General features: G+C 39.6%; 1 protein-coding gene and 1 long non-coding RNA gene across 5 annotated transcripts in view; both read right to left on the bottom strand.

Moving 5' to 3' along the window:
• JAK2 (Janus kinase 2) overlaps positions 1 to 9909 on the bottom strand; it is a 96058-nt gene extending 86149 nt beyond the window's left edge. For 3 of the 4 annotated variants that reach the window (XM_039566909.1, XM_039566914.1, XM_039566912.1), the window contains exon 1: positions 9156 to 9270. The gene's annotated coding sequence lies outside the window, so the exon portion shown is untranslated. Of the gene's footprint in view, positions 1 to 9155; positions 9271 to 9799 lie in introns of those variants that run through there. The other variant, XM_039566910.1, reaches the window with a different exon arrangement.
• A 187-nt stretch (positions 9910 to 10096) lies between these two features.
• Positions 10097 to 24373, bottom strand: LOC120411524. Its single transcript, XR_005603886.1, has 4 exons — positions 17135 to 24373; positions 12345 to 12425; positions 11425 to 11540; positions 10097 to 10820 (listed from the first exon to the last, which is right to left on the bottom strand). It is a non-coding gene; the product is annotated as an uncharacterized LOC120411524 (long non-coding RNA).
• Positions 24374 to 25648: the final 1275 nt, after the last annotated feature.

The raw sequence follows: 25648 nt of genomic DNA on the forward strand, positions 1-25648 counted from the left end.
TTGCATGTTTACTGCCTCTGAACATACCTCTCTCTAATAGGGGAAGTAATTAAGATGTTCTTTGCTTAACAATGGGATTTCTTAAAATTTCTTCTTTCCCCTTAATATTTAATAATCAAGAAAGCAGCCTAATAATTTAGGTCATTATAATTTGAAAAGAGGCAGGAACACAAAATTTAAAAAGCAATATAAACCAAAAAGAAGTGGAAACAGAAGGGAAGTATTCTAACATTACATATATATTTAGTTCCTCAAGTAAAAGAGCAAACCTTAGGAAGAAATGCAAGAATTTTAGGCACAAATATTATCACTAGTATAAGCTCTTATTAAACAAATTAAATGATGCAAAAAAATGGCATACTGATCCATGATATATTTATGTTCCTCAAGGGAAGATACCTGCATTCCACAATTAACTTTATTAGCAAGCAGTGAAATCACAGAGCAACTGTTAAGAAAGGCAAGTATTAAAACTTGACTTGTGAACCTGTACACAGGAATCCAGTTTGATGAAAGAACCATACTGCACTGGCACACCCTTGTAACTAGCTCTAGAAGACATTCATTCCAGCAAAACAGAAAGCATTGGTCTCAACAGGTTGAAATTTAATGACCTGACAAAAACAAAGACCTTAACTCCAAAAGTTCCAGCAAGTTTAACAGTCCATGAATCTCAGAGTCTCAAAGAGAAAATTAAAAATAACACGAACTCCCAAATATTAATACATGTGTTTTATGCATTACACTATACATGTAATATATAATTAAGTACTCAGCATTTTAATGGCCAAATTTATTTATTCAAATTAAATATATCTTCTTTTAAGTTGACTGAAATTGATGCCATGAAGATTTTTTGCCTTTTCTTTTATACCCCTGTTATACCTTTTTACAACTTCTGTATTCTCAGTGCTTTTTGCCTACATTCTTGGACTTGTTTGTCAAACTGAGAGATTAAACATTTTAGAAGCTTTGTAGCTAGGGATCAGTGTGCCCCAGACCCCAAGGTCCTCTCCAGAACAGATTCTGTAAACCAAGATAGAACCATCCAGGGGAAGGCTCCTTGGGGAGGGGGGCTCATTCAAGCCTCTCATTGGGGAATCTTTGATAGATACGCTAATTAGTAAAACCTATAATGTTATACCTGATTTTTTGGGGGTTTTCAGCAGGGTGCATTTCAATGTATATGACCTGGACATGTGCACCTAAGGATCCTTAAAATAAATACCAAGGTAAAATCCCTTTTCCCCTCCTAACCATGTATGACTCTTGATTTTAAGACCAGGAAAAGGCATCAAAATTAAGGAGAACATTTAATATAAAACACTCATGTTGCACATTTACTTTTTAAACTGTTGTTCCACGTATATAATCACTGAAGCAGCCAAATAGTTCTTTGCACTAATGTTTTTAATTAAACAAGACACATGGTGCATTTTTATGAAAGAAGAGATGGAATTTAACGAGTCCAATCTAGAATTTGAATTTTAATTAATTACATTATGCCAAAAAGCACAATGGCTATAATTTTCAACTATAGTAATTTTTAACTTACTGCTGGCATACTGCATTTCTAAGATTGAAATGTAACAAAAACATGATACTGTCAAGAAAAACTACAGTTGACATTATTAAATACAGTACTTAGAAAGAAACGTTAGATAACCAAATAAATTTATCAAAACATACTGTATTTTTCAAACCGTGCAGTTCATTAAAGATGAAAGCTCAGTTAATTACATGAGCTGAACAGCCTGTTTCTGGTCACAATATCCTTCAAGGATTTAAAGCAATCATAGTTCATCATCGTATGGTTATTTTTACACATACTGGAAGAAGAATATATTCCCAGTTTGTTGGAAAATCTCTGGCCACCCACTGTCCTGGCTTCTCTTTAGAAATCTGCCAATATTCAGGTCTTAGTTGAATTTAAAATTCTGAGTCTAGGCCCTATTCCACTAACAGAAAAAAAACGACTGGCAAACAGGAACAAGTTCACAGCAGAGGCCACCAACACAGATGGACACTGTAGCACAGACCCCATGAGGACAGACTGGGGAGCAGGGTCTATTCCACCTGGAAGAGACTGGGGGAGCCTAACAGCAGTCCCCAGTACCAACATGGAAATCATTCAGAAGATGGAGCCAAGCTCTTGTCCTCCATTCACAGGACAAGAGACAGCAAGAGCAAGTTGAAACACAAAATGTTCAGAGAGGATATAAAGAGAAAGTTTGACATCCAGAGGATAGCCCAGCAGTTGATGTGTTGTCTCCATCCTTGGAGATTTTTATGACCTGCCTGGATACAGCTTTCATACCTGTTATGACCTCCCTACTGACCCTGCGTTATGCAGAACTTTGGAACAGAAACCAACTGAGGTCCCCTCCTCACTAAATTATTCTGTGGTTCTATACCTACAATACCTCTCTTTAACCGAAAGTTACATTATTTGACTAAATTTAGGCTTTAGTAGAATTGTAACTATAACCTGCAAACAATTTTCTTTAAAACAAGCAATAAAGAAATCTTTTCATCTCTATTAGCTGCCTGTCCACTGAAGATCAGGGATGATATGCTCTTGTTTTCATTCTGTGTGTCTCCTGAGCATGAAAGAGGACCATCACTTTTCCTGGCTTCATGGATATTTAACCCATTAACTACATGATAAAGTGATCAAGGTCACTTCCCCTTAGGCATTCCCAGTCAGAAACACTTCAGCTACACTGCAGCAACTCAAAATAATGAGTTTTTTATCCAAGACATACTAGAGATGTTGGAGAAGGAGCAAAGTAGTTTGACACATTAACACAAAGCACCAAGTGCTCTACATGCTGCTCAAAACTAAAGCTTTTCTGTATTTCCAGAAATGGCTTCAAAAAATCTAACTATAAAGCTGCTCAAAGGCCTTTCACAGAGTTTGGCTGAGCAGTCCACAAGGCTACTGCAAGGACAAGAAACTAGACAGTCAATGCCTTCTAGCATATTATGGCATGCGGTTAACGTGCTGTAATACCAAGTCATGACAAACTTTAAATATCCTTCTATAAAGTGTGACTAAGAAATAGTATTTCACCACCCTGCACAGTCATAACAACTGCACAACCACATCACAGCTTAACAACTTAAACTACAAAAAGAGACATCATCTATTATCAACCTACTCAAAAATTTTTATCTCAGATTCATGAGTTCAAAAAAATTATGTGTCAAAACTCACCGAACCACCATAAAAATTGACGTTTTTGCATTCCAAAGTGAGTTTAAAATTCAGTTTTGTAGGTTGACTGGCAGAATTATTGATAAGTGCCGTGGTTTAGGAATGGTATTTCCAATTCAGTACTCCCACTAAAAAGAAACCCTAGTTGCTCCCTCCATGTCCCCACTCCGGTGAAAGACACAAAAGGCAGAGATTACAGGTTGAGATAAGAACAATTTACTGGAAACAGCAATGAGATAAGAAAACAGTAACAGCAACAGTATTAATAACAGAAGTGTAAAAACGAGGGTGATTTACATTCAAAATGCTCCCCAAAGGCCACAGGTTCCCTTTGCCTACCACACTTCTTGACCCCAAGCCTCATCACCCTTCCTTCCCGAAGTGAGAGTGCCCTACTTCTGACAGCACAGATGAAGTGCTTGGTATAGAGCAACAACCTAGACACTTCCACATGGCTCCAGGCTCCACCCCCATGCCGCTACTGCAGAAAAATTAACTCTGTCTTGGCTGAAACCAGGACAGTAAGACAGCAATATCAGCAAGTGGCAGAGCTCTTTGGAAAAAGACCTGAAAAAATACCAAAGCCCAAGAAAACTATGGCACAGCTTAAGGGTGCTGCAGTCTAAAGATACCGTTCTAAACACTGTTAATACACCCGAACCAGTTTGGGTAGCAAAGGCCATGTGAAACCTCCAGTGTCCTGTACAGTTTACACTGCTGTGGCTTCCAGCTGCTAAAAGATGAAAGAGTTTAGGTACACACCTACGTGTGTTACCATCACACATGCAACTATATTGCAAACACAGCTTCAAATTTATTTGGTTCTGATTGATACTGGTGTGATCTCATTAAACCTCAGCCAAATAAATCCCCTGGTTTATTTATTCTCCACTGTGATGCACATCTATTTCATCACACTGCTTTTACGTCTGCCAGTGCATAACAATGAAAAGCGAAAATTCCATTTCATTTTTATGTCCACTTTGCACAGTGCCTATACGTTTTACTAAGTCTTGCACTGCCATTACCACAAAGTTAAGTCTAATATGCTTCTCCCCAGCTTCTGCAAGCTTGCTTATGAAATACTCATTGAAATTCAGTACAAGTCCATCATCCTTTCAATGTCCAAAATACGGTTTTGGTGTGCTAGGCTCCAGTTTTAGGGACTAAAAGACCCATAGGAATAGAATAGCCTAATGTTAGCCAACTACCTTGAAATCACCTTTAACTGAAGAAACCAGGTTAGGAGAAAAGCAACCAGAAGTACATTTTCACAAGCTCCCTGACAGAGAGCATAGTTACAAAGAATATACCTGAAGACCCAGGTATATGGCAATTAAAAGATAACCATGCACCTATTTACACAGTTGTTAGAGTAGTTCCAAAGTCTGTCTTTTGGGAGCCAGCTGTTGGATTGACACATGCTTTACTGCCCACAGCTGAGGATCTGGGTCTTGAGCAATCCAGTGCCCTCCGATTCCACTAGGAACCCAACATTTCTTTTGTAGCTCAGTCCATCTTCAGGGTTATCCAGGATGTGATTACACAACATCTTCTCTGACATTGCAAGCCAGCTTAAGAAGTTACCCTGTCCATTCCCTTTCCCTCATGCCACTTGTTCCAAATGAGACAAAAAAATTAATTTTAACTTAGGTCACTTGTGATACAGTTTACAGCGCAGCCCTACAAAAAGCTGTTATGTTTACACAACGGAGTGAGCAGCAAATTCCAGTGTTTGTGAGAGGCTAAGGAAAGAAAAGTCTTGAGAACAAAGACAGTTTCAGAGAACAGTTAATACACATCATGAAACTCCACCTTATTTTTAGGTGTCTGTGACTTCATGGTTTGTAATTCCATCTCCATGGTTTATAAACCCTTCTTTTATTAGGAATTAATGTTTGTTTTCCAATTGTCTTTGTCCTCAAATGCTCTTACCTTAGTCTCCCAGTCAAATTTTTACCTAATACATAAGTCAGACACCACCTGCAGCCATACCTCTGACGTGAATCCATGTAACTACTCCCATAATTTCATGTTGAAATTAAAAGGCCTCCCAATCTAAATGCACTTAAGTAACTAAGGCCTCTAAAAACTGATAAACACAGGTACCAAATGTACTGTATATTTATGTATCAAGATTGGATATTTAGAAGGCAAAGGGTTTCTTACTTTAGAAATACCTGACAGTGCTAGAAACCCAAGATGTTGACAGGGTTATGACACACTGAATACTGACGAACATTTTGAAACCCTTGCAGTCAAGCAAGACCAATGGATAACAGAGGTGGAAAATACTCATTTAAAGCATATTAGACCTGTACACTAACACTATTCCTCTAAGATATTATCCACCCACCAAAAAAACCTCAAAATTCTTGCATTGTTTCTTGTGAACAGGATTATGTACAAAAAAAGATCTCAAAAACAGATTTAAACTGATTTGATAGTTACTCTCACTAAATACTACAAAAAAGTAAATCCTTGAGACCAATGAAGTCACATGAACAAGCTTTTTTAAATTTTTAATTATACATGCAAGTAACTTTAATCACAACACTTTAAACATGTCTAATAAATCCATTTATTTAAAACACCTGTAAAAGACTTTCTTAGGTCCTGAAATCTACTGCAACTGCACAAGCACATAAGCAGAACAATAAAGGTAACACCAGCTAAATCAGCTGCACTAAACTGTTGATAAAAAACTTTACACCACAAACAACACATAGATCAAGAACTGCAGTCAATATCAGGAAAGGTCCCACATGGGGCTGGCATGCAGAGCAAGAAACACCACACCATACATATTTATGCAAGCATATAAGCACTTTCAAAGTCCTAGCCTAAAAACAACTATGGTGATAACCGGCTTACATGAAACTTGAGCAGAATCAAAACTGAGAGCTAGCTAAGCAAAAAAAAACCGGAAGACAGATAATGTCTGATGTCAACAAACAAAAAATAATAAACCCCTGAAAGAATAACTCGCAGTTATTCCTACGTGACACTAAATTCTAAGCCAAATGTAAGCAGATAAACAAAACAACCACTCCCAGGATGTGCCGCTCAACAGAATCTCTGCTTAATACAGGCACACACAAGACAAGAAATGAAGTGTTCTGATGAAAAGAGGGAAGGTATTGAAAACATTCTTAATTCACCTGGAATATTGTCTTTCATGACATCACAAAGACCACAGAAAAACAAAATCAGTTCATAGATTTGTATGAGCTATGAACAAATACTGGAGAGTCTAAGAAAAAAGAAAATACACACATACATATAACCCGTGCCACCACCCCTGCAAAAAAAACCTCCACACAAAACCAGAAGAAAACCAAAAAGACAGAAGACAGAAAATCAAAGCATCAAGAGCTAACACCTCCCTTCCTAATAAAAGGAAGTGTACAACCATGATTAAAAGCAATCTACTAACAATAAAAGGAACCATGTAATACTGGTCAGTAGTCATTGTCAAAGACAGATGCAGAGACAATTCACCTCATAAAAGGACAATGCTTCTATTGATTTTAAATCAATAGCTGCCTGTACCAGATTGGAGGGGTTTTTTTCTACAAATCAGATTTAAAGATTCAGCTTTGACTGTGTGACACAGTAACTACATAACCAAAATTAGACGGACAATTGCCTTCTAGGCAAGTCATTCTACATAACACATGAGAGTTATCACTGTCCATGAGAACCAGACCTCTCTGCATCCACTACTGCATAACCCACAGAGCTTGACATTTGAGTGAGGCATCATCCTTTTTCTTTGAGCATCTTACAGGTTGCAACTGACAGTGAGAACGTACCTTGCACTTGTACCTTGAAGCTCTCACTGCACTGAGACGCACAGAACCCATTTAAGTGAAACATACAATGTACTCTCTAGATGAACACAGTATGCAGCAGGGAGCATCTACTTGTATGCAGCAAATAAAACTGGATTACAGTTCCTTCAGCAAAACTACTGTAAAGAAGCTTCTTTGTATATTCACATTTTTGTACTGTTTTTGACATCTGCATAAAGACAGATCTATCTTAGAAAATAATTTTGAAAATCTCACATTCGGAAATTCAAGAAAGCTCCTCATTCCCCTTCTGATAAAGAAATTTCATCTGAAACAAGTTAAAGAAACACAAACGTAAGCATGAGCTCAAATGTTGACTCAAATCATGCTAGTGTTACTCATATTAGTCATCTTACTGGGCTCATGCTGAGAACCCCATGGGACATATGAATACATAAAGAACCCACCAAAATCAGTGCACAGCCAGGGTCAGAGGCTTTGAAACAGCAGCTCTATTAAGTCAAATGAAAAAAATATAACTGTGTACTGCCTAATGACAGTGATAACATTTGCACGCAAGCCTAGATAAAAAGTAGCAGGTGTGTTACAAGAAAAACGCTAACCTGAAGAAAAAAAACAGGAGCACTAGGATAGGATAATTTGGGTTGAAAGGCACCTCAGGTGGTCATCTCGTTCAGCCTTCCACCCAGAGTTCCAGTTACTTTTCTTAAAAAAGCCACCAGATTTTGGTTGCCTTGTTCCAGTTGGGTTTTTTTAGAACACCACTTTTTTAGAACAAATACTTGGTTTATTATTGCATAGTCAGTTCTGTTAATTGCTTTTTAATTGCAAGTTTTGTAACTTTTGATACTCTTCTATTCATAATTAACACCATTTAATTACTGTTTCTGTTTAATACTAACACATTTCTGAATTTTGTTTATTTCCCTTTTAAGGCTCTTTCAAATGACATCTCAGGTTATTTCTTGTAACTGCAAACATCGTCACTTAGCTTTTTGTTTACATAAGGTCATACTTTAAAAATGCCCCAGAGCTGAGATAAAGAGACCAGTGGCAAAGCAACAACCTCATTCAGCAACTCCTTTTCTTCTAACTTCAGAAAGATGATGCCACTGCTAGTACAACATGGCAGCAACACTCACTTTAGTACTATTCTGCAGTCATGCATAACTTTACCTCCATATAGTTTGGAAATGGTTATTCTACAGAGATTTCAGCTTTTTATTAGCCTAATCACCACTTTAAACAGCTACAAGTAAAAAGCAGTAGCAGCCTCCTTTCATTTTCCATTCTGCAGCTCCAGTCAGTCTGATTTGACCAACAAGGATGTTGGACCACTTTCTGCATTCCACCTACTTCTTGCTCATTACAACTTCCCCTCCCAGCAGCAAATACTACTTCCCCATGTTGCTGGTGTTGTCACTTACAAAAATGAAATTCTCTGTAGATAGCTCAATTTTAAGGTTTCTCTGGAAAGTGCACCACTGCTTAAAATCCCTGTCATTTCATACAATAATACTGAAGTTGTTTAATTCAAAATTCTAGATTAACAACATGTAAGTAACTCTGGATGCACTCTCATCAAGCACAAGACGGTAGTGGCTACTGTATTCCTACTGAATCCTCAAATTACTGCCAACAACCCTAAAAAGGGAAGAAAAATGGGCATGCCCAAAGAACATCACTGCAGTATTAGCCCTGTATCAGTTATGAAGAAGACTGAGATGCAGGGAAGGGAAGGAAAAAAAGTTAATCCATATAGCTGATCCAAAATACCTTTATTTTAAGTGTGCGCAGAATCTCTCTATAGTCTTCTGTCAATACTAATTTTCCATAAAATAGAAACTTACACTTCTCTCTCACTTAAATTACATATACATTTAACTGGCAATAGAAGAAATGAAGTAGATAATAAATTGGTACGATTTACAGAGCTAAGATGTCAGAAACACTGATCATTAAGCAACTAATGATCAAGTGCAGAATCACACTAAAAACTGTAAATAGCCATTACAATCTCCCCAATTAAGTTTCCTTCAGTCCAGCAACCAAAAGGAATACAGTCAACAATTCTCAGCGTAAGACAATTCATGGATAACCAAAGGAAGGTGCTATTTTCTCACCTGTCACTGACTGCAGAAGTGAGAAATTTGAAGACAATGCCACAATCAGGTTCTAATTAGATTTCAGTCGCAAAAAAAAAAAAAAAATCTGAGGAAGTTTTATCTGATTTTTTTTCTTTAAAAAAAAGGAAAAAAGAAAATGAAAAATAAATTATCTTGTGAAAATTAATCAAATCCATTAATTCACAACCCACATCTAACAGAACATTTCTCCACGCAGAAGCAAATTCAATAGACACATATAGAGAAAAACCGCAAATGTGGTTCCGTGACTGTTTGCCCTCCTTCTGCGAAGTGATTTTTTTTTTTAACGCCACAAATAAGTGTTCGCGAGGAAGTTCTCCCGCAACACACAGCACCTCCACCGAAGAGGCGCGGCAGCCACACTTCCAGCCTCCCCGCCGCCGAGGTCGGCCCCGGCCCGCCCCCCGGGAGCGCTGTTTACGGAGGGGGAGGAAGCCAGCGCGGTTCCCCCCTCACAGCGCCCGGCGGGCAGGGCCGCCCGTCCCCCGAGCGCCCGCCCGCCCCCGCCGGCCAGGGGGAGCCGCCGCCCGCGGGACGGGGCGCGGGACACGGCGGTGCAGCCGCCCACGCCGCCACCCCCACGGCCCCGCCGGCGGGCGGGCGCTGCCGACCCCACTCACCGCGGCGGCGGCTGTGCAGCGCGGCGCGCAGGCAGCGTCCCGTCCGCTCCCTCCCCATGCACGGCGGCGCCGGCCGGGGACGCGGCGGCAGCTCCGCGCCGACCCGCGCTCTGCCGCTGCCTCCGGCTGGGCGGCGCTCCCGCCGCTCACGTCATCGCGCGGCTGCGGGCGGGGCGGGCCCGCCGCGCTCCCCCGGCAAGGCGCGGCTGCTCCGCGCGGGGCTCGCGGTGCCGGGCGGGGCGGGGCGGGGCGGGTAGGGTAGGGTGGGGTGGGGTGGGGTGTCCCTCGGCCGGCCGGGACGCCGGGCGGCCGCAGGGCAGGCGTGCCGCAGCTGTCCCGTGGAGGTAGCAGCCACCTGGTCACAGAATCACAGCGTACTTGGAGTTGGAAAGGGCAACGGGCACACGTGGATCATCAGGCACACATGGATCATCGAGTCCAGCTCCTGGTCCTACACAGTACCATCCCCGAGAGTTATATATGTGCTTGAGAGCGTGATCGAAACTCGTCTGGAACTCTGTCAGGCTCTGTCAGCACTAGGGAGGGCACCGGCGTTTTGTCGGTGCGAGAAGCGGAACCGCTGCCGAGCAGGCGAGTGCTGCTCTTTGCCCCTGCTGCCTGCTGGGCAGTCGGTGTGGGCAGCAAGGCCTTCTTGTCTCTCACAAGTCTCCGTCTGTATGAGCCCGCTGAGGTGAAAGCTGGACCGCAGTGAGGCGAAGGGCATCGGACCAGCGAGTGTGAGGGACAGATCCGGCCTTGTTCAGCCCTGGTAAACAAGCAGTGCATCTTTGCTGCGGTCTGGCTGCACAGTAATGAGTGTGTTAGCTGCGCCAAAGAAAAAATGTACGGTTGTTTTTTAAGCAAAGTGTGTGTGTGCTAGTTCTGTCCCACCTCCTGGGATTTATTGCACAGTTCTGACTTCTGAAATGCACACTCTTCTGTTACTTCCTGTGTGATGAGTTTGTTTTCTTGTCCGTGCCAAGTAAACGTGCCTCACCTGAAAGCTCAGGAACCTGGTTGTCTGTTAGACAAAGGAAAAACACAAGCTGGGACAGGGAAGAACTAAAAAGCACTGTAAAAGTTTGATAGATAATGAGTCTCAGACTGCCAACAGGCTCATGCTCATGACATTCAGTGCTTTCAAAGCAGGCTGTTACATGTCAGCTAGCAATTTGGTACTGTCAAAATGTAATTCTTTAAGGACAATCTTGTCCCTGTCATTTCTATGATGTGATGCATGGCTTTTTGCTCTGTACAGAAGAGTATGACCTATAACATCATCTCACAGGAAACAAAATCTAGGCCATTTCAGAACTAGAAATTATCTCGGTGGGTACATTGCTTTGTTTTTCTTGAATGTGCAGTGTAAAGAATACCTGGTGATTTTGAAATAAAGTAAATTACAGCATGTTTTCTTCTGTAATATCTAGTCCTTCATCTCAAAGAAAGTTTCTGTGGTATTACCTCCTCTAATAATTTGCCTTTCATTTTTAATGTCTATTCCCGGTTTGCAGTGTGAAAAACTCGCACAGACATGCTGCAGTGACACTGAAAATTTCTTCCAAGCAGGGAAAGGAAAGAAACTCCAAAATAAAAATATTCTGATGCCTCCCAAACATAATTACCTAATATGCCACTGATATCCAGACCACTCAAAAGATAAGGAGAGTAGTGTACTACATCGGTTGTGCTCGCTCTGTATCTTGAGACTCTGCTCATCAAGATCGCTGTGGACAGAACCCTGCAAATGCAAAAAATTTGACTGAAATAGATGACAAATCCTTATATTGTTAAGTTTCAGTAATTTGTCAGGGTCAGGTGTAGTTGGACCTGCAAAATTCCTCAGCCTCTAGAGTGGAATTATCACACTATCACTCAATTGGATTTTCAAAGTCCAGTCTCTGTTAGGACTCCAAATATTACAGCTTATCTAATCATACCTGGCATTTTTATTTCTCTTCTATTATAATTAAACATGCTTTAGTATAATGTAGCAAAAACCAATACTGTCCTATGAAATATCCTTTTTCACTACTTCAGCGTTGTGCATTACTTTCATCGGAGTTCTTGATACTACATCAATTTTTAATGAAACCTTTAAAAGGCATCTGCATTCAAAAACTGTGAACATCTCAAGTTTGCGTCTAACTACCATTTAAGCACTCCTCTTTCCTTTTTCCTTGCTAAATGATCATACAGTGTCCATACATTTGCATGTTAATATGCTTGGATACAAGTGTCAACCTGTAGTGGGAAGTTGAATTATCATTTATCTCCGTACTGTTCACACATTTCATTTTGCATATTCACACTTTGTGAATACCCTCATGTATAGGGTGTAGTAACACAGGCATAACCACAGAATCCAAAAACATGGATGCTAAATAATAAACTTAGTAAACAAATCCCCAAATAATGGACAAAAATACCCCTAATTATACACAAAGCATGATTTCTCCAGGTGGTGTAGCAGCTTCAAATTTAGTTTGCTTTTCAAAGCAAGTTACAAACTTGCCATCTGTGTAAAAGGGTTAGTTTTACTTACTTGATTGCTTCTGTGTTCCAAATTCTGAGATTAGTGTGCAGGCCAGGAAATAGATTCTGTTTCATTTTCATGTTCAAAAAGCTGAAAATTAGAAATAGTTCTGTAGTAGTTCCTTCAAAAATTTCTATAGCTGGACTTCAATTTATCATTTTCAGCTGGAATTAAAATCAAACCATATTCTCTGTTCAGGATTAGGGAAGTATTTGCAAAACTTTTGCAAATGACAACACTAAGGAAGTTACTTAAATAAGTCAAATCTATGAAGTCAGACTGCATGTATTTGACTTTTCCTTCTACTTTTGTAGTAGGATGCAAAATTCTTACTGTTTAATAAGTACATATTTCATAATGTTTTTTCTCCTTTTCTTTGTGTAGTAGGCCCTGCCTCGGAGAAAAACATACTTTGGTTAAAAAGCCATGGGGTTTTTTTTAAATATATGGCACAAAGAACACTCTTAAATGAAATGTTTTCATTTTTTATAGCCATTCTCTGAAACCTATTTCCTGAAGTCATATGAGTGATTACCTCCTTCCTGGAGGAGAATGGAAGAAAAAACACCTGTAAATACAGGTTTGTATGTGACTCAGCTCCCAAAAGGACACACTTCTAATTCATTCCCTTTGGGAAAATATAACTTAGGAAAAAAAGCCATCTCTTGGCCTTCAGGGCCTGAACAGCAAGCGCAAGATTGTCCCCTTCCAGACATCCATTCATCTGTTCCTCTGAGAGACAGTAGAAAGTACGTAAAAATACCTTTTGTAATTCATTTCTGCAAAGATGGCTTTTGGAACAACAGCCTAAGAATGCTAAAGGTACTTCTCCAGACACTAAATTCTACCCTCATTGCTGTTCCTGGTGGAAGATGCACTTCTTTTTCAGTTCATTCTCCAACAGCCCACTGTGTTCTTGATCAGGTACAAAGCGCTGCATCACACAACAATCCCATAGGAAAAAAAATTTTAAAACCCAAACAAGCATGGAAAAAGCCCTACAAGGACAGGCATTAGTTCAATTGCTGAGCAAGTAAAAAGCACTCAGAGACTACAGCAACTAATGCAGAACAGTGACTTCTATAAACCAGAGGAATGGAAGAAGGTAATGCTCCCTGTGTGTCCAAAACTGCCCTGTTTCCTTTCCTAGAAGTTTCCAGGAGCTGGATAAGCTTTCATTTTCCAACAGCTCTCTGGGTTTCCCTCCAAACAATATAAGGAGAAGACATGGAAGCCTGCTTTGTAGCCCACAGTAATCACAAATAGTGCTCTGTGTGATAGATTCTTGGTTTGTATGAGGGATTCGTGTGCCAGATGTTCAGTGGCACTGAAACTTGGACTGAAAAGGATTGCATAGCAGTATTGCTGTATTTCTTACCAATATTCATAGTATATACACAAGTCAACCACATGTAGTGCATGAGATTTTCATCTGTACCTTTCAAATTGAATTGTTCCAGTTTTGTGGGTTTCAGTAGTTTCTGATAGGTTTTATGCAAATAAAGATTAAATTATTTGCTTATTTACTGTTTAATGAAGCTGATTGCCTCATGTGAATAGTAAGGCCTGCACTGATCTCCACACCACTTGTGGCTCTATTAAATGTTCCAATCCTTTGAACACTGTCATCCATGTGACTCAGCACAGGTTGGTGTGGATCTGATATGGAAATGGAGTAAATTAATTTCTTGCCAAGTTAGTTGAGTCACAATGGAGCAGCAGCATGGGATTTCCTTTTAAGGAGCATGTGCCTTTCTCTTATTAGAGGATAAAATCCAGCATGCAGCCAACAGTTATGTGGCTGGAAGAAGCAGGCAGGCAACTAAGTGCAAGCAATTGGTTTAACTGTAGAACTTCAAAATAAACTTTTGAAATGCAGTCCACTGATGGGAAATGGCTTGGTATAAATGCCATTACAGGGAACCACAAATTTACTATCACTCTGTGACTTTTTACATATGTCAGAGTAAACATTTAGGTATACTAGTGCCACATAGTGAGGAAAAGAGTCAGTAAGTCTGTATTTCTCCTCAAAATGTGCTAACAGAATGAAATAAAACAAAATTAATGAAACTGCAGCCTGAGGCTGAAGGAGAACCTTCAAGCATAGACACTGCAGACTCAGCTTGCAGTGTCTGTTGGTGGCTCTGCTGTCAAAAGTCCTTTGCAATACAAATGCTTCAGGAGTCCATCAGTATGCCAGGCCTCCGTCAAGTAACAGTTTGTTTCCTAAACAACTTCTGCTTGCATGGGTTTTGTTTTTCTTTGTTCTCTCTTTAATTTTTAAAGCAGGCTATCTTCTGTGCTTAACTGATATCTAAATACAATAATATGTGAATTTTTCTTGGGTTTCCATGGCCAGGTTTTGGTAGTGGGGAAGCTACTGGCTTCTGTCAGAACGTACCAGAAGGTTCCTCCATGTCTGGTAGAGCCAGTGTCAGCTGACTTCAGGATGGACATGCTGCTGGCCAAGTCTGGACCAACCAGAAATGGTAGTAACACCTTTTGATAACATATTTAAGAAGGAAAAAAGTTATTGGGCAGATGTAATTGCAGCCAGAGAAAAGCAGAGTGCGAATTTGTAAGAGGAACAGCTCTGCAGACACCAAGGTCAGTGAAGAAGGAGAGGGAGGAGGTGCTCCAGACACAGCAGCTGGGCTTCCCCTGAAGCCCATGGTGCAGACCTTGGTAAGACAGCTGTGACCCTGCAGCCCATGGAGGACCACATGGATGCAGAAATCTACCTGCAGCTCCTGGAGGAGACCCACACCAGAGCAGGTGGATGCCCAAAAGAGGCTGTGACCCTGTGGGAGGCCTGGCAGGAACCTGCAGACCCAAGGAGAGAGAAGTCCACATTGGAGCAGGTTTCCTGGTAGAACTTGAGACCCTGTGAGATCTCATGCTGGAGCAGGCTGTGCCTGATGGATTGCATCTATGGGACAGTGACACACATTGCAGCAGTTCATGAAGAACTGTTGTTGCCTGTGGGATGAGCTCACACTGCAGAAATTAAGAAAGAACTGTCTCCTGTAGGAGGAACCCCACGCTGGAGCAGGGGAAGGACTTCTGCCCCTGAGAACTGGGAGAAAAAAAAAGTGTGACGAACTGACCATAATCCCCATTCCCCTTCTGCCCTTGTTCTCCCTCCTCTGCAGGAGGAAGTAGAGCTAGGAAGGAGGAGAGGTGGGGGAAAGTGTTTTTAAGATTTGGGTAATTCTCATTATCCTGCTCTGATTTCTTGGCAATAAATTCAATTAATCCCCAAATTCAGTCTGTTTTGTCTGAGATGGTAATTGTTTGTGATCTCTCACTGACTTTAATCATGAGCCTTTCACTATATTTTCTCTTCCATGTCCAGTTGAGGAGGGGAGTGTTAGAGCAGCTTTGGTGGGTACCTGGTATCCAGCCAGGATCAACCCTCCACAGAATTCAAAAGGTTTTCAGTTCTACTGTTACACAAATTGTATTCATATTCATAATAAGGACAAATTAGGTGCCTCCCAGGTCCACCTATCACTAGGAAAATAACTTAGGACAAAGAAATTGTCCTGAAAATCCCATGGGAGTAGGGAGGTCTACTAGATTGAAAACCTCTCATAACAGGTTTTGGAGGGACCAGGGTCCATTTTTTCTTTTGAAAAATCAGAGCAAAATCACCTCAGCCTTTCTTATCTTAGTCAAATATGGGAAACAGCCTGCTTCCCTCATATACATAAACTAATGTCTCTCTTCGTTCTTGGAGTTTACAGATATTTAAGGGACTCAGAAATTGACCAGAAGTACTCTAATGCAAAATGACATGTTTCCAGCCCAGTTCATGTGAATACCTTCTGCAGGACTTCGTTGTGTACAGTGTTCAGAACTGCATAATGACCTGGTATCAGTTTGTGGAAAGTAAGATTGTTCTTTGAATAGTGTTTTCACACGTGTGCATGTATTAGAATTTTTTCCTACATTTCAAGACGTATATGGAGATTTAGATGAGAATATCTGTTATGGATTTTTAAAATCAATGTTTCTATTTAAAATAGAAACTGAATATGTACTGATTAATAATACCTGATTTTAAATGCAATGAACTGCAGCTCTGTCCAGATTCTTTTACCATGAATTATTATGGAAAGTTAACCTTCCTGAGCTTGTTTAGCAACACTTATCTGTGAAAGTCAGGAAGCCTCAAAAGTTAATGTTTATGTAAATTCATTTCCATCAGTAATGTTTCATCCTGTTGAGTTTGGGGTTCTTTTTGTGTTATTTAATCTATTGTGTAATTTAATCTGCTTTAGTGTAGCAGGATGTGAGTGTGATACAGCTAAAAACTAAAAGGACAAAAGACAACACAATGGGGTAACAAAAATGCTGTTAAGGTCAACTGTTGAAGTTTTGGAATTTCCACACTGGAGAGCTCAACCTTTACGATATTTTTAAATTTTTTTTTTTTTCATTTTGAAACGCATGTAAAATACAACTACTAAGCTACTTGGATGCAATACAGAAGTCAATGTCATAATACTGAACCAAATGTATCTTGCACATTTTCCTAACTGCCTACTGTACTCACATCAATCACCAGAGACCTTAATGAAGGCTCTTGAGTTCAGCATGGAGAAGAGAAGGCTTCAGGGAGAAGTCTTCAGGGAGACTTTATAGCAGTCTTCCAGTTTTAGCAACCTTCCTGTAAAGGAGTCTTACAGGAAGAGTGGAGAGAGACTTTTTACATGGGCATGTAGTGACAGGACAGAATGGCTTTAAACTGAAGAAAGTAGGTTTAGATTAGATACTGAGAAGAAATTCTTTACCATGAGAATACTGAGGTGCTGGAACAGGTCTCCCAAAGAAATTGCAGATGTTCCATCCCTGGAAGAGTTCAAGGTCAGGTTGGATGGGACTCTGAGCAACCTGGTATAGTGAAAGATGTCAGGGCCATTGGAACTAGATGATTTTTTATGTCTCTTCCAACCCAAACCATTCTATGATTCTGTAAGAGCAAGAACTTTTAATATACACACACAAATATACAAACAAGAAACTTTTACGAACTGATTCTAGAAGTCTCTAAACTCCTTACAGTAAACTCAAAGATTTAATTTGTTTGTAGTTAGTTTTTCCACATGGTATTCTCATCTTAATATTTCAAAATGAAGCAAAGACACTGAATTTCACTTTTGTTTCTACGCAGTTTTCCTTCTGGTTGATAGTACACAGTAGCAGCAAGTTGTGTTTTGATTTACAGTCCTGGAAAAGGATGAGCAGAGTTTAAAATCAGAAACCCATTCCAGTTTGAAATAAAATTATAAAAATATGCAGTCTGCTGATTCTTCAAATGTGCTAAGTAATGGTTGCTCAAATGAAAATGGATATGACACCCTTTGCTTTATCAATATTTCTGAAACAGTTACCTCAGGAAAAAGCTAAATATCAGTGTTGGTATCAAATGTGCACACTGGCAAAACTGTAACATTAAAACATTTTATGTTAAAAATAAATTATTAGGTATCTTTAGCATAGCTGTTTTGCTTTTGAATCTTTTGACCAATTTCAGTTAAAACTAGGAGGAGCATAAGGGTTTCATAAAGAAGTAAATTCCTGGTCTGGATTCAAGAAGATACCCTGCTATGGACCTCTGCAAACCAGCTAAGAGGCACTTCTGAGAGAGAGGCCTGTCCTACAGGCCACTACTTGGGTAACACAGTTTTCATTAATTAATTGTGGGATCAGACTCCACATAATTTAAATTAACTTCTAATTTTCACTCTTGCTTTGTAGTTACATTGGTACAAACAACATCAAATACATGTCAAATTACTCTTTTTTTCTCCTCCCTTATTTTTGAATTCCAGTCAGATCAGTTAAAGATCTTTCTTTGTAATTAAAACAATAAATCAAATTCAGCTGTTTTAATTTCCTATATTAAAAAAAAGCACCCAGCAACTATTAAATTTGAAAACATTGATTCCTTGTTCCACTCTTTATAACGTAATGGAAATAAACCACATATTGGAGCTCTCTGGGAGAACATTGCAGGATCTAGAAATAGCTTCCACAAACTCGTTTTCTTGGAGGAGGGAGATTTTTAGATAAGCAGTTCCGGTAAGTATTCCCTGACACTGAGGCACACATACAGAATAAAGCACAAAAGCTCTCCCTAGGGCAAAGAACATGTATCACTTGCCATTAAGCTTCCTTAAAGGTTAGGTTATAAAAGATACTGTCAAGGTAGTTGTACCTGAGGCAGAAACAGGAGCTAACTTGATCCTCCCAGGTAGTATCTTCAGAGTGCGTCATTCCCAAGATAGCTTTCATGTGAAGGACCAAAGCAATTAGGTGTGTTTATCTAGTTGCTTCAAAGAGTACAACTAGTTCTCGCTCACAGAAATGAAGGAAAGCTATTTGTCATGGTTTTCGCTCAATGCCGAGCAATTTTGAATCTCACATTCCCAGGACCAGAGAAGCTACAAGACTACTCTGTAGCCTTGGCACTGCCTTCAACACAGCTAGACCTGGGGAGGAATCCCAGTTCTCTGAGATGAGTCACAAGTGTCCAACCCTCCCGGTTTTGGATGTCTTCTATTCTGCTTCCTCTGCTGCTACAGAATTGAGTCAGCCATAGACGGAAAGCCTAAAGCTACCAGCAAACCCAGACAGAGATATTTTTGGTTAGCAGAAATTTTGACAACAGGACCCAGTTTGTGCTTAAGAGATGCTGCAGCAGGCAACAGAAATAAATACTGATGTATGGAGAGGTTACCCTTCAGTAAATGGCAGAGGAAGCAAATCAAAAAGATTGCAAAGGGAACTGCTTTTACTTGGAACTGCCACTGTTCTGCTTACCCCCAAAACTAACTAAGTGAAACTAACAAGCCCCACACAGAGCTTGTTGAGTTTAATATTTGGCTAGCAGCTGCAGTAACAGCAGAAGAAGTGGATTGTCATGAGAATGGTGGGTGAGATACAGCTACTGAACTACTACCCTTAGCATCTGTGTTTCTTGGTTTGTTACATGAGCTAGTGCTGCAAAAATATGCTGGCAAGGGTTGGGATTTTTTTTTATTCCCTATAAAAGGCTAATGGGCTAAAGAACAATATTTAAAAATAGCCTTAAACATTTTAAGTATAAACAGATAATTGAAAGAGTAGCACAGTTACATTAGTTTCTTCAATTTTGTGTTTTTATATCTTCATGACTTCTATTCCCCACGCTGCCTCATTGAAAAGCAAGAAGGTAAAAAGTAGTATCTAGTCCTCAGAACTCCTTCTCTTAAGCTAACCTTGACTTTGTGTTGGAGATAGTCTTTGCAGTAGCAGTGGTAGATACCTTATGTGATGAAATGCCATAAGGGTTTTCACCAGTGGAAAGGTAGTGAAAGAAACCCCCACAGTACTGATGAGCAAACACAACATTAGGTTGGCTTCCTTAACAGAAGGTCCTAAAAGAATAAAGTCTTTCAATTCAATAAGACTGAAGCTTTATATCAAGATTTTATCTAGTACAATTTAGAGACTTAGGACTTTATAAGAATGCGTTAATTGTCAATTTAATAGCATAGTATTCCACCGGTTTTAAGGCAGCCCATATATATTAGTGGGATCAAAATCAAAACTTTGATTTTGAATGTTAGACTTAGTTTGCTTTCTTGTTCCACTTTAAAACTCTGAGGATTCAGCCAGAAGACCACTGCTTTTCAAGATGGCAAGCCTTCAAGGAGACCTCTGAGATGGAAGAGATGAGGACAATGCTTTGTTTCCACAGCAGGAACTACTAGAGTTAGTTAGAAGAAATCCAGTCTGTCTCTTCACTCTTCCATTTCAGAAACTGTGGATGAAAATCCCTGTAGTAAGGCAGATCAGTGACCAGTGGAAAAAAGAGAGGAAGCTGTCTGGGTGAGTGGCCAGGGGAACAGCCTGCAGAGGATTCTGTACATACAGGGAACAGAGAAGTAAAATGATGTAGCAACTCAGAGCCCCACTGCAGCATGGTGGAGGCTGTTCTTCCAGCTTATGCAATAGAGCAAAGACCATGGATCTAACAGGAGGAGTGAGAAGGGATCAGCAGAGGAAGGGATGTACCACAATGGAAACCTTTCTCAAGTAAAACTAGCAGAATTTAGTCTTTAGAGGTAGAAAAAATAAACCAAACAAATTCTGTGAACATAACAAAGGAAAAAACCTAAACTTCACCAAAACAAACAAAAAACCAAAAAACCCCACCACCCTCAAACCAAAACCAACATTAAAAAAGAGCAAAAATAAGCCAGGGAGATTCAGGCTCGTAGAGCCCAGACAAGGTTATAGCCATCATAAAGTGAGGCAAATGTTTGCACAGACCTGAGGTTCTGTGAATCTTGGTATTTTCTAGTCCAGCTCCCTGTGGGATACAAATGAGTCACTTCATTCTTCTCTACCACTGGCTCAAAAGCAGTTCTCCAAAACACAGACTCCGGAACAGAGGATATAAATGCATGAAGCCAAGAATTACATTACAGGAATGCAAACAATGTACCTTTTTATATTTATATGCCTATGATTTACCAATAACAATTCAAATCGTGTATTAATAGCATTGTCTGGAGAAGACATAAGGCAGACGAAATCAGTGAGAGACTTCACTGAAATCTGGAAAGGTGTGAAAAGAGAAGTTTCAGACAAATTTTCTCATAGCAGCTCTTTCTTTGAAAGTGGTTCAGTGAAGAAAATGCCATGAACATAAATATAGTTAAGTTTTCACTCCATGTGTCAGTCAGGCAAGTGAGGATTTTGGTAATTTCTTGTATTTTCCTTACAATGTCTCAATAGCTATTCAACAAATTCTGACAAAAATTGCTCTTTTCTGTGCAAACTTGTGAGACTGAGGAGGGAAAAGAAGGATAATAAGATTCTGCAATATCCTTCTCCTTGGCTATTAGTTGCGCTCTCTTTTTGCTTCTTACTGTAAATTTCATGTTCTAAAAAAATCTGCTAACAATGCTTATTTAAATCTGCAAACTGAAACAGATGTTCATTCTTTATTTTTACTTTAAACTAAAATTAAGAAAACCTTTTTAGGCAGCTGCCACATCCAGCCTCTGGTGGTATAGCTTTAGACTAGCCCCCCTCACCCTCTTGTTGAGTAAGAAACTGTTAAGAAGCCTGTGCTTGTCTAACACCCTGTTCTTCTAAGATGCTCTACATAGCACAGAAAAAGACTGATCTTTCAAAATATCTCTTCACTTTGAATTCATACATCTTTGCTTAGAAAATTCTAGAACAAGATCTTGACACTATTTCAAGGCAAAACTTGCTGCTAACATTAATGGTGAAGGATGAAGAAACAGTATTTTTACTAACAACCTGACAAACACATTTCCAAAAGAAATAGAAATGCCATTTCCTAGTCTGTCTTATTTAGCCCTGATTCATTGTGGATGTGTTCTTTGAAAACATATTATGTAGATTACTTACGTCCTAAAAATCAAGTGAAAATAGTGGATAATAAACTTGTGGCATGAATTATGAAGTAGATTTTTACAATCAATGCTTAAAAACATTCTGCAGTAGAAATTCTTTCCCTAAGTCACATTCTGAATGTTTACATGTATTTCTAAATAGAAATACTTCAACAAATATCTCAGGAAGCCTTGCTGCTTCAGGCACCTTCTGAATGCTGACAAATATGGCTGGGGTTTTCTTCTTTTTTTCCCATTTTCATGATGTTAAAAAAAAAAAAAAGAGTAAATAATCAAAACTCATGCATATTTTGATCTAGATGTATCTTGCAGATGTTTAGTGCATTATACGGAATCAAAACTGTATTTCCAGACATGAAAGAAAATTCTGTCCTGATGTGCTGAGGGATGACCATTCAGAACCATAGTCTTAATGAACAGAATATATCCACATTCATCAAAAGTTTAGAACATATATCTACATTTATGCAAAAAGTTGCTAAAGCAACTTTTTTCTTATCCTTGGAGACAGTTTAGGATAGAAAAAAGATTTAAGTAACTTTCAAGGAGCAAGGTAGCGGCAGGTTAAAAACACAGTGAGAAGGAGTAAGGCATTTGTTCTTAAATGGTGTAACTTCTGAGGCATCCTGCAAACATGGGTGCCCTCCTGAGCCTGTTGCATTTTGTATAACGGAATGTGTCACTGACATGTAGTCATGATCACTGGAATCAAGCCCTTTATCCTACTAGCTCATCCATAGTTAAGCACCAGATACCTCCCCATGGATCAGTCTCCACAAAGCCCTACAGATTTTCACCATGGGCTCACTCCTGAAGGAGTACTGATGTTTGTTGTGTGAACAGCACAGTGGAGGCTGCCAGGGAAGCATGGCCAAACTGGTACTGAGAAGAGGAGGCGACACTGTGGCAGACATACAGCATGAGGACAAATGTGCAAAGACACGGCCTACCTCTGTGCTCAGTTGTGGAGAGCGGTTGCTACTTCATTTCCATGGGCACCCAGCCACTGCTCACCCTCAAGTAGAGCTTATCTTGGCCTTTGTTTTCTTGTGGCTACATCTTTGATCAATACCACTTTAAACCAGGTTTTCTCTGCGGGTATCCTTATTGCTACATACACACACAGTTATTTCTATACTCTCTAGCACACAGGGAATACAGCTCTGGGCACTATTCTTATTGCATATACATAATCTTACTGTTCCAGGAAAGAGATTAGCACTAATACCTGACATCTATTGCTACAGATTTACTACAAATCATCCTAATAGATCTGTCTTGTAACAATGTCACAACTCAATTTATATCTAGTCCAAGGGCTATTTGGACATTGTGATGCTCTGACACAGTGCATGACTTACTCCTGTTACTCATACAATGCTGTCACTGTGCAGTTCAGCCCACATGCTATCTTCCCTGCAGGACTTTCTGTCTTTTTATCCCTCTCACTGACAACAGGTTATAGGTGTTTTTCAGAGCTTTTCACTGTTGCTCATAGATCAGGCATAAGGAAGACTCTATATATCCCATCATGAGTGATCTTTTAAGACATAGCTTACCAAGACCTAAGCAGTAACTGCAATACTCCTTCCACATTTTTCTTTTGTTTAGAGTTGCCCTGACACAGTTGTGTGTCTCACTTGGGATCCCTCAGGAGCCAGATTAAATAGAAGTGGACATACATCAGACATACAAAATAAAAGTGTGGAGATGGCCATACAATATTAAAAAAAAAAAAGGAAATAAACTCATAGATAAAATTATGCATCCTGAAAACTCATTCTTTTCTTGTTTGTCTTTTTTTCCTCTGGTTTCTGTCTCAAGAGCATGATTAAGAGAAATAGGGAAGTGAATGTCAGAGTTTTCAAGCAGAGAATTACGCCTCTGTGGATTGAAACAAAATCCGTATCACCCATGGGGAAGAGGAAGAAGAGAGAAAATATCTATGCTCTGGCAGTAACATAAACATGATTTTGAAAACATTACCCAGGACAGCCATGTACTTACTGTTTTGGCCTAGATAATTTACCTACTGTGTACTTCCCCAGAGAGTTATTGCACTGGCTTCTACCCATATGCCTTTGGTAAAGTGCACTGGCTTGGAATGAAACAATTTTGCTTCCAGTATAATCTCTTTGATTCCAGAAGCTGTCCTACAGCAAGTTAGCATGAATTTTCTGACATAACCACCGAAGTCAAACTACAATCACAGCACCATAGGAGAAAGTTTGACAACAGGTATTACCAAATTGGCAGGAGATGCAACGTAAAAGCATATTTTACAAATACTTTTCACATCACCACTATGACTGCCATTCTCGTGGGACTGCACCTGCAGTGCTGCATCCAGCTCTGGGGACCCCAGCATAAGACCTGGACCTCTTGGAGAAAGTCCAGAGGAGGGGCATAGTGATGATCCAAGGTTTGGAGCACCTCTCCTTCTTATGAGGACAGGCTGAGAGATTTGGGTTTGTACAGCCTCGAGAAGACTCTGTGGAGACCTTATAGCACCTTTCAGTCAGTACCTAATGGAACCTGAAGGCTGGAAAGGAACTTTTTAAAATGGCATGTAGTGACAGGACATGGGGTGATGGCTTTAAGCTGAAAGAGGGTATACTTAGATTAGATAGTAGGAAGAAATTCTGTACTGTAAGGGTGGTGAGCTGCTCTAACAGGTTGCCCAGAGCAGTCGTGGATGCCCAATCCCTGTAAGTGTTCAGGGCCAGACTGAATGGATCTTTGAGCAACCTGGTTGGGGGATGATGGAACCAGATGATTTTTAAGGTATCTTCCAAACCAAACCATTCTGATTCTATGATCAGAGCTGTTCACCCAGAGGGATAAACTAAAGTGCTGATGGATTTTTCAAAGAGTACAGGATTATTCATGTACAGCTAATGACTTCAAATTTAAGTTAACTGAGTATTACTCTGCCATGGATGGACTGAGATGAAAGATGTGTCTCCTAGTAACTATCATCTTTACCATAAAGTCTGTGGCTACCAACACTATTTTTCACCAAAAATTTCCTCAGTCCAGCTCTAAAATTAACTATCTTACTGCTTTTATGATCAGACCACCAAAACAGATGTTAATTGCTGTTTTGCTGATAAACAAACAGCTTTTATCTGCAGGATTTCCTTCTAGTAAGTACTTTTCCCAGAATAAGAAGGCCAAATAATTTTAAGAAAGTGCTTTAAACCTCCTCCGGAATTGTTAATATTTCTCCAGAGAGTGACTGTTCTGGAAAAACATATTATTTCATAAATAAAATCTCTGTAAAGCAACAAGCAAATTCAGAGTTGCAGCAAGCATTGTGCTGCAGAGCTATGCAATTTGCAGCAGGGCTAATGGTTACCAGTCTAACTTTAACACTGAGGTTAAGTACAGGTAATTGTGTGACATAATTATTGCTGAAGAATCTGCTGCCTGGGCAACTTATTGCCTTCTCTATGCCTGGTGCAATGGGAAACATTTGGAAAAACTCTCACAGCTTCATAGTTAAGCTTAAAAACAATAAAGCTTTTCATTTTTGAAGTTGTGACAATACTTCCAAATTTTATTTAGGCCAATTTCAGAAATCTGAGCTGTGGCACAAACTCGAGTCTTTAATTAATGTAGGCTTAATATTTTTATTCTAGTGGCAATTAATTTTAGCATGTACATTTCACCTTTTGGATCAGTGGCTCTTTGTATTTTGGGTAATTCTAATTCGTAATTTCTAGTTTTTTCATTACATAGTTACAGAAGAGAGCAAGGTAAATTCTTTCATACCTACCTACCTTTTTCTAACTTGCAATGTAAAAAATATAGTCAAGTTATTTTATTTCACATCCTGTTGTTTTATTTAGGGTTTCCTCAGCTGCAAGT

Source organism: Corvus cornix, chromosome Z (genome assembly GCF_000738735.6).
Source record: "Corvus cornix cornix isolate S_Up_H32 chromosome Z, ASM73873v5, whole genome shotgun sequence".
Lineage (NCBI taxonomy): Eukaryota > Metazoa > Chordata > Aves > Passeriformes > Corvidae > Corvus > Corvus cornix.